Source organism: Gadus macrocephalus, chromosome 14, assembly GCF_031168955.1.
Source record: "Gadus macrocephalus chromosome 14, ASM3116895v1".
Taxonomy (NCBI): Eukaryota; Metazoa; Chordata; class Actinopteri; order Gadiformes; family Gadidae; genus Gadus; species Gadus macrocephalus.
The window spans coordinates 21747273-21758856 of NC_082395.1; positions in this window are offsets into that span (position 1 = coordinate 21747273).

The window sequence follows — 11584 nt, forward strand, 5'->3', positions numbered from 1 at the left end:
GGTACAATGTCACAGTGCTGTCAATGAAATGCACCACCAACCTGAATGACTCATGATGTCTTAAACAACAGTTGAGCCATGAGGTAAAGGTATCGCACATCTAGTTTCAGTTTTTTAAATGTTGTCTTTGATGTTGAGTCGCGGTTGGTTCGGTTTGCTGTTAATTGATACCAGGCCTAAGAAACAAGTCTTGGACATCCTGAAGACATTAAGAGTATATGACGTGGGGATACGAGTGGGTGATTAAATGTAGCCCAGGGCTGGAATACAAAAAAATAATAATCACATGTTGACGATGCTTTCACGTGTCTGTCTGTCAGTCTGCCTTTCTGTCTGTCTGTCTGTCTGTCTGTCTGTCTGTCTGTCTGTCTGTCTGTCTGTCTGTCTGTCTGTCTGTCCGTCTGTCTGTCAGTCTGCCTTTCTGTCTGTCTGTCTGTCTGTCTGTCTGTCTGTCTGTCTGTCTGTCTGTCTGTCTGTCTGTCTGTCTGTCTGTCTGTCTGTCTGTCTGTCTGTCTGTCTGTCTGTCCATTCGTCTGTTCTTCTAATTGTTTGTCTTTGCTTTAGATGACATTTTCGCGATATTATCTCAATAGAAGTTTATTGACATTGGGAATTCATAACGGGTAAGTTCTCAGCTCTTCTTATATGGTCCGTTTTTGTTTCTAGAATACTATGCAATGCCGTGCTAATACCATGTTTATCTCTGTATTACCACACACAATTTATGTCCTTTATCATAAAGGGAGTTTTTAACCGAGGTGCCACCAGTGAACACAACGTGACAGTATTTACCGGCGGGAGGGTATTTCTGGAGGTAATAAGTGACAGATGAGTCCTGGGGAAGCGAGGTGGGGGTAAAGGCTAAATCTGTTCAACAGATAACATCTCTGCGACCGCGGAGGCTACCACATACTCCCCCAGCGCGGCTTAATGTCACGGGGACGGGAGCTCGCTTTACCACGTCGGAGAAAATGGCTGCCAGACCAGTTTCCTGTTGGCCCCTTGCTGAGCCTCGCGCTGCCGGGTCGGGGGAATGGCCGTGGCTCGGTGCGCTTCGGAAACGTCCTGAGACGGACGTGAGGCATGTGCGGCGATAGGGACACTGATTTCGCCTTCAGTGGCACGCACGCACGCACGCACGCACACACACACAAATCCGAGCGTTCGAGCCAAAAGGGCCTTGTATTACTCACACCTTATGTAGAAACGTGTACAGTATGTGTGATCTCACAGAGTGCCTTATGTGCTATAACTTTCAAATGGTGGCACGTAAATAGTGAAACACCTGCCTTTGCGTCCGGATAATAGCCTTACAAAACAAACAACTGCTCTGATATACTCCAACCCTTCTGTGGTATCTTACAATGCTAGCTTAGCAGTTCATGCAAAACGCCCATCCCAGCATGCCAGGGATAGGCCATGTTTCACCATACTTACACCCTGCTTATATTCCTCCAGGAACTTCATACTGCTCTCCTGACAGCCTTTTGTTCCAGCAGACGCACCCAGGGGAATGGGGGAGGCACGGAGGAGGAGGAGGGTGAGGAGGAGGTGGTGGTGTAGGAGGAGGTGGTGGTGTAGGAGGAGGTGGCGGGGGAGGAGGAGGAGGTGGCGGGGGAGGAGGAGGAGGTGGAGGAGGACACAGTACAATGGAGCTCTTAAGGCAAGCTGAGCCACCAACTGCTCCAGCACATCTTTCCTCTTATCTTAATAAGTAATGAGGCTGCCATGAGCTGACAATGAAGTATTTTCAAAATAGTTCTAATGTATGGCTTTGAGAGGCTGGGCCGGGCATTGATATATGGCACAAACAGGGCCCTGGGAAGGAATAAAATATTAATGGGCTGTTACCCGGGAGTTAATGTGGAATTTACCTGATTGCTTTGGTGAGAGATGGCGTTTGTACTGGGGGTGGGGGGAGGGGGTGGTTGAGCTATGGCTGTCATGTGATCATGTGATTGGGTTTGGAGTGACAGTAGTGGGTTGTGTTAATGTTTTATTTTTTCATTTGATAGCAATATTTTGCTGAGCATATTACCGTGTCATCATATTGTGGTCCATAAAATATTATAGATGTAGGAACAGCTGGATGGATGCAATAGAAGACAACTAATTAAAAAATATAATCAAGGAAACAATGTAACATTTGGTGTGCTGCTCGAAATGTATCGGAGGAATCTCAGTTATTGTAAAATAAATGGTGACTTCCCGAAGTCTGCAATGTCATAAATAGATATAGTACATGATTGCATTTAGTATTTATCTATCCAAAAATCCGATTCCTACCAACAATATTGATCCCCCAAAGTTTGATTCAGTTCACGAACAGAAAACGTAACGGCACTCATCATATCTGCGTCCACCACAAGAGGGCAGCAGTGTGAAAGGTAGCGATGCCTAGCGTCGGAACCCATTCACACTGACTGACCGGAGAGATGCACTCCACTCTGAGCAAGACCTTAAACTCGCTTCACATTCAATCGAAATACGGCCGGTCCACCTTGCCAACACACGATAAACAACTAATTTAGCGAGAGAGAGAGCAGTTCCGTAGTAAACCAAAAAAAAAGAAAGGCTAAGCTATGAAATAAAGTTGAGCATAACAATACTTTTCTGTCAGATTGTGACTCGAAATAGCTGATCAGTGTTCAGCCAACTTCCAGGAACAGCCGACCCCCCCCCCCCCCCCCCCCCCTACACACGCACGCACGCACGCACCCTCACGCACACACACACACACACACCTCACACCTTGTCCCCCTGCCTGGAGCGAGGAGGCCGGGAGCGAAGGCCTACAGTAATAGTTTAAGTACTGCACCCAGGAGATGGGGTCTAAAACAACACTGACGCACTGGATTAAAAAGTTCCGTTTGAGAACGGCAGAGGCATCCCAGAATGCCGTTCAGGCAGTGGAAAGGTCAATAGTTACAATAACTCTATTCGCAGGAAAAAGAAAACTTGGCCTTGCTATATCAAATTGCTTCCAGACTTGGCTCTCTCTTACCCCACCCCCCTTCTGTCTCTCTTTCTCTCCCTCTCTCTCTCTCTCTCTCTCTCTCTCTCTCTCTCTCTCTCTCCCTCTCTCTCTCTCTCTCTCTCTCTCTCTCTCACTATCATTCCTCTCTCTCTCTCTCTCTCTCTCTCTCTCTCTCTCTCTCTCTCTCTCTCTCTCTCTCTCTCTCTCTCTCTCTCTCTCTCTCTCTCTCTCTCTCTCTCTCTCTCTCGTCCTTCCCCCTCTTCCTCTTTCGCCAGTTATTGTTCAGGACCTTGGCTCAATCAAGCACTTCGCTTTTTGTGTTTTGGTCGATCGCCAAACGGTCTTCATATTTAGTACATCAGTAAAAATATTACTGACTGAAGGGGGAGCCATGTAATTTTTATTGAGGAAGCATTTCCAACTGTGAGAGGCTGCTCGTGACAATCAAGGGAAAATAATAGGGATAAAAACATCCTTATGTGAATAGTATAGTTTTAATCCGATACCGTTTTCTAAGCAGATTCTGCCTGATGCTATACTGATACTGATACTGATTTGAAATATCAGCATAGAAACTAACAAGTCCAATTGTGAGTGTCTTCTCTTTGCTGGAACAAGTGTAGTAAACAGGTTAAGTCAGCCCAACACAGTACTATAGTATCTACCTCAAATTCCTCTCGAGACATTATACATCTTTAAAGGCACCCAGTGCAACTTTCGAGGCTTAAAAATAAACATTCAATTTCTAGTCTTTTTTACACGTAGTAAGTTTCAATAACTCCATACCATTACATACCGACATTTAAGCAGCAAAGATGAGACGTCGTTGTGTGGTGAGAACTGATACAAAATCGATAACAACAACAATGCCGCCATTTTCTTTATTTTTTGTAACCTACAATAAATAAAGCAGGCTTCCAGTCAATGGAAAAATGGCTTCTCCCCACCGGCGATTGTTGTTGTTTACGATTTTCTATCAGTTCTCACCACACAACGACGTCTCATCTTTGCTCCTTGAATGTCGATATGTAATGGTATGGAGTTATTGAAACTTACTACGTGTAAAAAAGACTAGAAATTGAATGTTTATTTTTCATTGAATGTTTACATAAAGTTGCACTGGGTGCCTTTAAGACATGAAAACAGGAACGAATCCTTTAGAATATATCAAAGCATTGCATATATTTACAAAAAATTGTCTGTAGCAGTAAAAACACTGCAAGTTTGTGCTTCCGTGCCAGCGCAAGGTCAAGCACCTCCAATTTCCTGTGCTTAAGTCCCACTTGCCAGCACAGCAACGTTCCTCTCCCTCCTCCCCCTCCTCCCCCCCCCTCCCCTCCTCCCCCTCCTCCTTCAATGTACGCAACCGCTGCTTGAAATGAAAAGCAAATATTAATATTCACTGCAGCTGTGGTGGAATGTTAACTAGGGGAGTGCGGGAGGGGCCGGCCATGCATTCCACATTTAATGATACATCCAGTTCTTCCGGTCCTCGGGGTGCTGTAGTTGAGTAAATGATGCTGTCTGCGCTGTCTAAGTGATGTGTTCCGCTGCGAAGGCTCTCAGGCTTTTTAAACGCGGACGGAGCTAAATACTGAGTTGAATTGTTTGTTTTTCAGAAACTTGAACGGTATCGACGTGTGATTCATATGTGCGTGATATGGCGTGTTATGGATTTACTCAGTGTTTTATAGCTTTTTGTGGTCTGCTTAGATTTTATGGCTTCGACCCGTGACACTTTTTCATATTCAAAGGAATCACACAGTATGAGTGCATGAGTACACAGGGTCTGTATGAATACACAGTGTATGTATGAGAACACAGTGTCTATATGAATACACAGTGTATGAGTACATAGTGTATGAGTTCACAATGTTTGTATGAGTACACACTGTCTGTATGAGTAAACAATGTCTTTATGAGTACTTACTGTCTGTATAAGTATATAGTGTATGAGTACACAATTTATGTCTGAGTACACAGAGTCACTATGAGTACATAGTGTATGAGTACACATTGTAAGTATGAGTACATAGTGCCTGTATGAGTACATAGTGTATGTATGAGTAGTGTATGTATGAGAACACAGTGTTTGTATGAGAACACAGTTTGAGTACACAGACTCTGTATAAGTACATACTGTCTGTATGTACTAAAATATGTACTTGAGTACATGGTATCTCTCTGTATAATGGTTAACATAAATTAGTCAGTATACACAGCAATATACAAGATATAAGAAGATTAGCAAGGTCTGCTTAACGGTCACCAGTAATAACAGCTAACCGGGTCAACACTGGACAAGCTCTGTGTATTACAGTTTTTTGCAGTCGCTATGGTACATTTCTCAGCAACAGTAAGTGCATTTCTCAAAACAATTCGTACAAATAGCAAAACACCATGGATTTCAAGCAAAAGCCAGTCTCTTGCTCGAAATCCTTAGTTCGTTTCTCAAAAGTAAATATATGTGCCAATGAACATGTCAGTGCCATCACAATGACAAGTGCTTGCGTCATTTTGTACGTATAAGACAGTCAAATTGCTTAGTCATGTTGTCAATATAACAGTGTACTCTGGAGGGGTGTTCTGATGTAAACTATGGCTAAAGTTTTGAAGACAATTATTGTAAATTGTAAGTTACACCTTAGTGTATGTGGGAGATTGATTGCAAGAGACTGGACAAGATTCACATTTACGCTTTGACTGTTTGTACTGTAATTTGTTGACAGACCATGTCATTGCTAGAAATGTGAACATAGGAAAATCTCCTTAGGGTAAACTATACATGCATTGCTGTAGGAATTACAGTGCAGTCTTCCTACACCTCCTGACGTTCCTGTCTGTTGGGCCACAAATTCTCAGGCAGCCTCACTCCTCTTCCTCTTCTTCTTCTCTCTGGCGGTCGACCCTGTCCAATTCCTTGTCCTTCCATTGTCAGACAATGTAACATTGTGTTGTGCTCCATCTATATATATACTTGCCAGTTCATGGTTCAGGAGATCCACCAAAGTCAAGATTCACCAGGTAGCAATTTACTAATTCAGGACAGATTTAGAAAAAAAGTCTAATGGAAATGTATAGAAATATGCTTGACATATTATGACTACTTGTTCAACCATTTTGCATGTAAAGACTTATGCAATGAACTAATGCTTAAATGTTATTGGGGTGAGACTATTCAATAGAGACCCATTACAATACATTTTGATCAACATGACATAAGCAATTGATCATGTAGGATAGAGCAGAGAATTGTACATAATCATTTGCATGAATGTACTAAAGCATTTGCAACTTGTTCAAAGAAATGAGAAAATGCTTTTTTGATGTGCACAAGTGACACAATGATGTGAAGATTGAACAGATAGTTTTGAGAATTTCAATTCTGATCTGAGAAATGTACCAAAGCGACTGAGAAAAACTGTAATTCCGCAAATTATGTTCTAAATTTTTTTGTTTTTTCTTAAACACAATTAACAATTATCAAGTTCATATCTCGGTTGACCAATATGGTCCCCGGTGCTGGTCATTTTGGAGAGTGATCTTCCTTTGTAATTGTTCAGCCTCCATATTGATACCTGAGGACAAATGATAGAGTCCGTAGCTTAGAGCCACACACACAGGACGCAGAAAGTGGGTTTGTATTGAAGTTTCTTTATGAGAGAGAGCAGGGGAGCGCGCTTCACGGCTAATTTTTGGACCAATGGAGGGCCATCACTTCAGCGCTGTCACATTAGGGCGCCAATTACTGTGTGCAGAGTGGAAAGTGTGTTAGTAAATAGGAAGGAGGAGGTCCTGGTAAACATTAATAAAGTTAACACAGGGGCCGGGAGGGGATCAGGTGGAGGGCAACCACCACATTCATCTGGTTCACCTCCTGACAAACCACCCATCATAACATCCGCTAGCATTGATCCCAGTGTGCTTATTGATAGGATACATAACCTGACAGATAGATAGCTGATAGATATATAGATATATAGCTGATAGATAGTCTGCTATATTTATATTTATTTATTTATAACTAGATGGATGAATATATATATATATATATATATATATATATATATATATATATATATATATTTATATAGATAGATAGATAGATAGATAGATAGATAGATAGATAGATAGATAGATAGATAGATAGATAGATAGATAGATAGATAGATCGATCGATCGATCGATCGATCGATCGATCGATAGATAGAAGACAGATAGAAGACAGATTGATCGATGGATAAATAGATAGATAGATGGATGCATAGACAGACAGACAGACAGACAGACAGACAGACAGACAGACAGACAGACAGACAGACAGACAGACAGACAGACAGACAGACAGACAGACAGATAGACAGATAGACAGATGGACAGATGGATAGATGGATAGATGGATAGATAGATATAGATGGATTTAAAGACAGACAGACAGTTTGCGTTGATGTTCACCCTATACCATTAATTTCCGCCGACAGCCTGGTCCTCTCTAAGCAGCGCCGTGAACGGGAGCGGAACACACATATGTTGTGTGACTAAATCAGCAGAGCGCCTTGGCCCCTGGTTGTGTGTGAGCGCTGCGGCGGAGGCCTCGTCGTCTCCATGCTGCTCACACTTTGCATTCACTACAGATGGAACCAAACCTCTTCTTGGCATACTCTCCGTTTCTCGGTGCCACGGGGTTGGCGGTGGAGCGGGGGTCTTTAATTAGGTCCTCCGACAGCTCTTTTGAGATATGACACTTTGCTTGTTGGCTCCCGATTCTGCCATCCAGATTTAAAAGCATATTGGGCGTTATGCACAGGGAGCAATAAGGATCCATCATAGCGCGTGGACCAGGGGGCTGAGTCCCCTGCTCCACATAAATAAACAGCAATTTGGCCATCTGCTGGGATTCTTCTGCACTCCCCGGAGACGCCCACCTGCCTTTACATTATCAATTACAGTTCGGCTCTTCCTCCCCCGACCCCTCCCTCCCCCCGCCCCAGCACCCTCCCCCCCCCCCCCCCCCCCCCCCAGCACCCTCGCACCCCCAGCCACTACTACCCCCTCGGTTGGCACCATCACAACTCCAGCAGCACTCTGCAACCTCCTGGAAACACCACCCGTGCCCCCCCCCACCCCCGCCCCTACACACACACACGACACCCAGCCACACCACTTCCCCACTTCTCGCTGCATGTGGAACACGTTCCCCCCCCCCAAACAGATGTCCTCATTACCTGCTCTGCTTCTGCTGCCGGAGCGCTCGCTTACAGACCCCGTCGGCTTGTGTGTGGCAGTGTGCGTTTGTGTTGGATTGTTTGTGTTTACATTTACATTTATATTTGTGTGTGTGTGTGTGTGTGTGTGTGGTGTGTGTGTGTGTGTGTGTGTGTGTGTGTGTGTGTGTGTGTGTGTGTGTGTGTGTGTGTATGCGTGTGTGTGTGTGTGTGTGTGTATGCACGCATGTATGTATCTGTCCATCCCCCAATCCATCCATCAGATTGATTCAAGTGGAGCAAATGCATCTCCCCAGCTTCACTTGCCCAACGTGGCCATCATGCACTCATGTGATCTCTGGCTCACTGTGTGCGTGAGAAGACATCCATCCTGGGACCAGGAGCAACCTTTTATGCCTTCAGGTTTCCAGGAAAAGCCACCGAGGTTTCCAGGGGGACAGGTATGTGTGGGAAGAGGTTTCCTTGTCAGGTGCACGCGGGCCTCATTACCATGGAGACAGGTGCTTGTTTGATGAGGTCGCGAGCAGTTCAACCGGCGTCCTGGAAGTACTGCACTTTACAAGGCTGTTCACAGATCTCTGACATCTGAGAAGAGCCCGCCAAGCCAATAATCCCACTTTCAGAATGCAGGCCTTTCCTCTGAGATCAATCCCGGATCGAAACATCAAATAGAAGCACTGCTTTTCTCCTCCGAATCCCTCGTCGTCCTCCCCTAACTAAAATCACTTACAACATGGTATTAGACACGCCAGCCATAAGAGCCATTACCGCTGGGAGGGGAGGACGCAGAGGTTTCTACCGAACCGTCAAATATTCAACCCCACCCCCCCCCCCCCCCACCATCCCCCCCACCCTGACCACTTTAAGCTCTACAGTTAAGAGCAAGGCGTTATTGATAAGACCGTGCTCCAGGTCCGGTGTGGTGTCCAGAGCCCTGCAGCAATCCGAAGAAGTGGGCTTTCATGTTCATCTGTGTAGCAGAACAAAGCGAGGATTAGGCCTCGGCCCTTTCATCCACCCAGCGGGAACAGAGTTTATTTATTGATTTATTTCATTTTTAGGGTGAATTTGCTAAGGACGTCTGGCGACAGCCTTCTGCTCGAGTAGGAACCCTGACCGTAGTGCTACAACGCCCTCATCCAGGGTTTGACATCTTCCATGGAAGACTGTGAGAAAGTGTGTCTGAGGGTTAGTGAGCAGAGCAGAGTATGGCATAAAGACAAGGAGAACAACGGAACAGAACAACGGAGAGGTTTTGGTGTACAAATCCAAGCCCAAATGCCTCTCGACTGAGACCTGCGAATCAAGATGGATACAACCCTAAATGGGCATTTATTTGAGACCTAATAACTTTTAATGCAGCAATACTTTCACACAATTTCGTAAGGCATGTTTGAGAGGAAAAGGAAAAGACCCTGATTAAAAAATTACAAAATTGAGTTTTCCTCATTGACTTGCATGCAAGCAGATCTCTTATGCAGCTGTTCTAGTGACCTTAAGAATGAGCTGCAACATTGAAATTGGTTTATTAACTTCCGCAGGAGTATCTTCTCGGACCATCATGGCTGCCGCTAGACCCTGTGGCGTCCTTCTGAAACGCCTCCCCCCCTCAACCCCCCTAGCTCAACTCCTTGCGTGTGGTTTGCCACTTCCAGTCGTTCTTAACCACCCGTGCGATTTGCTAGGCAGAAAGAAGGCAACTGAGCCATGAAGGTAGCAGGCCACACAGGGGGACCGACAGCTGGAGGTTCAGAGTAAGCTAGAGGGAAAGGGAGAGGGAATAAGCTTGATTAATTATTAGTGGACATTGTTTATTCAGTTCTCTTTACTTTGTTTTTCTAGCTAGCTAGAATAACTTCCTCGCTAGTCTATAGCTATATCGCCAATGTTATACGTGTATGTTTGTGTGAGAAAGAGATTGAAACACTTAAATTATTTGAAACTCCAAGACCCTTTTCATGAAGGTTAGATGATTGTTTGGTATAGCCTGCCTGATGAAAGTCTGTTTCCAAGTAGAAACACAAAGGACAGGCACACACACACACACACTCACTCACACAAACACAAATTAAGGTGAATAATTCGATTGTTTTGACTGATCATGCAGTCTTTGTCCTAATCATTGTATAACAGGAAAACATTTAAGAATGGGTAAAATTATACAAAAGCAACTTATTTTAATAGTTATAATGACACATTTCCTATTAATTCATACATTTATTAATATCTGCGTGAATAGCAGTGAACGACAATGTGAGTGCTATACACACAAAAACAAATTGGGGGCTAAGGCTCCTGAACCTGTAATTCCTACCTATGCCCCTGACTGCATCTATAAGAAACTCTGTGCATCATGGTTAGTCTTTTCCCAATAAATCAGAATAGATTTGTGGTTTTATTTTGATCACAGCGCAGTCATTTGTTTGGGCATGGACGCTATCATTTCCAGAGGCATGCTTGGGTCCGAATTAAATTCTAGATATGTTGGGAATCATGTATAATTAATCTCTAAGGTTTATAAGTAGATTACCTTTTGTAATTCGTTTTGTTACACCAGTCAATAAGTGTCCGATGCAAATGTGGTTCATTTGTATTTGAATTGATGTTCTGTCCCCATTAACTTATGCCTCTAATGCATTGTGGTACATTAGTAAATAGAGCTCCCGAATTAATCATTATTTCATTGGGATCATTTGCTCTCCTTGTGTTTAATCGAATCTCTGACATTGGTAATAAGGGCAGACTTCACCTGCCCGCCCGGACGATCAGAAACAAGTAAGAGTAATTCAAAGGAATCGTATTGCCCTTCACACCGGCCACCTGAGCACTATTCCTCCAGGTCAGGAAATTATGAGAAACATCGTTGCGGTGTTGTTTCTTTGTTGCCAGTCTAGAAGTTTGTGGGTGTGATTAACATTTAGTCCACAATACCTCTCTATTTGCTAATTCCGACGCGGCATATCTGTTCCTCTCCAGCTGACCATGATAATTAATGACTTTCATGTCTCGCTAATAAAAGAAAAAAAACCCAACCAGCTCCTTTACGAATTATTTATTTACCTCTAATTAATTGAAGTCCACCTGGCTTGAATACATCATTGATAAGGGTTCTATGTACCCTTTAAAATAAGACTATCCTTGACATTGCATTGGCTGAAGCACCTCTACAGCCGCGGAATGAAAAAGGGTTAGCTAACCCTGAACACAAGAACGCCTCCCTTTATTACATTCATAGTTCTGGCGGGTGTATGTCTCCGTCTGTCATTAGACTTTGTTCCCTCCTGGGTTGAATGATCAGGCCATTCACTGCCTTTACATAAAGATGTTGGAGACCAAATAATGGATTGGTGTAATTGTACACTGACAGGACGTAATTGGCCCT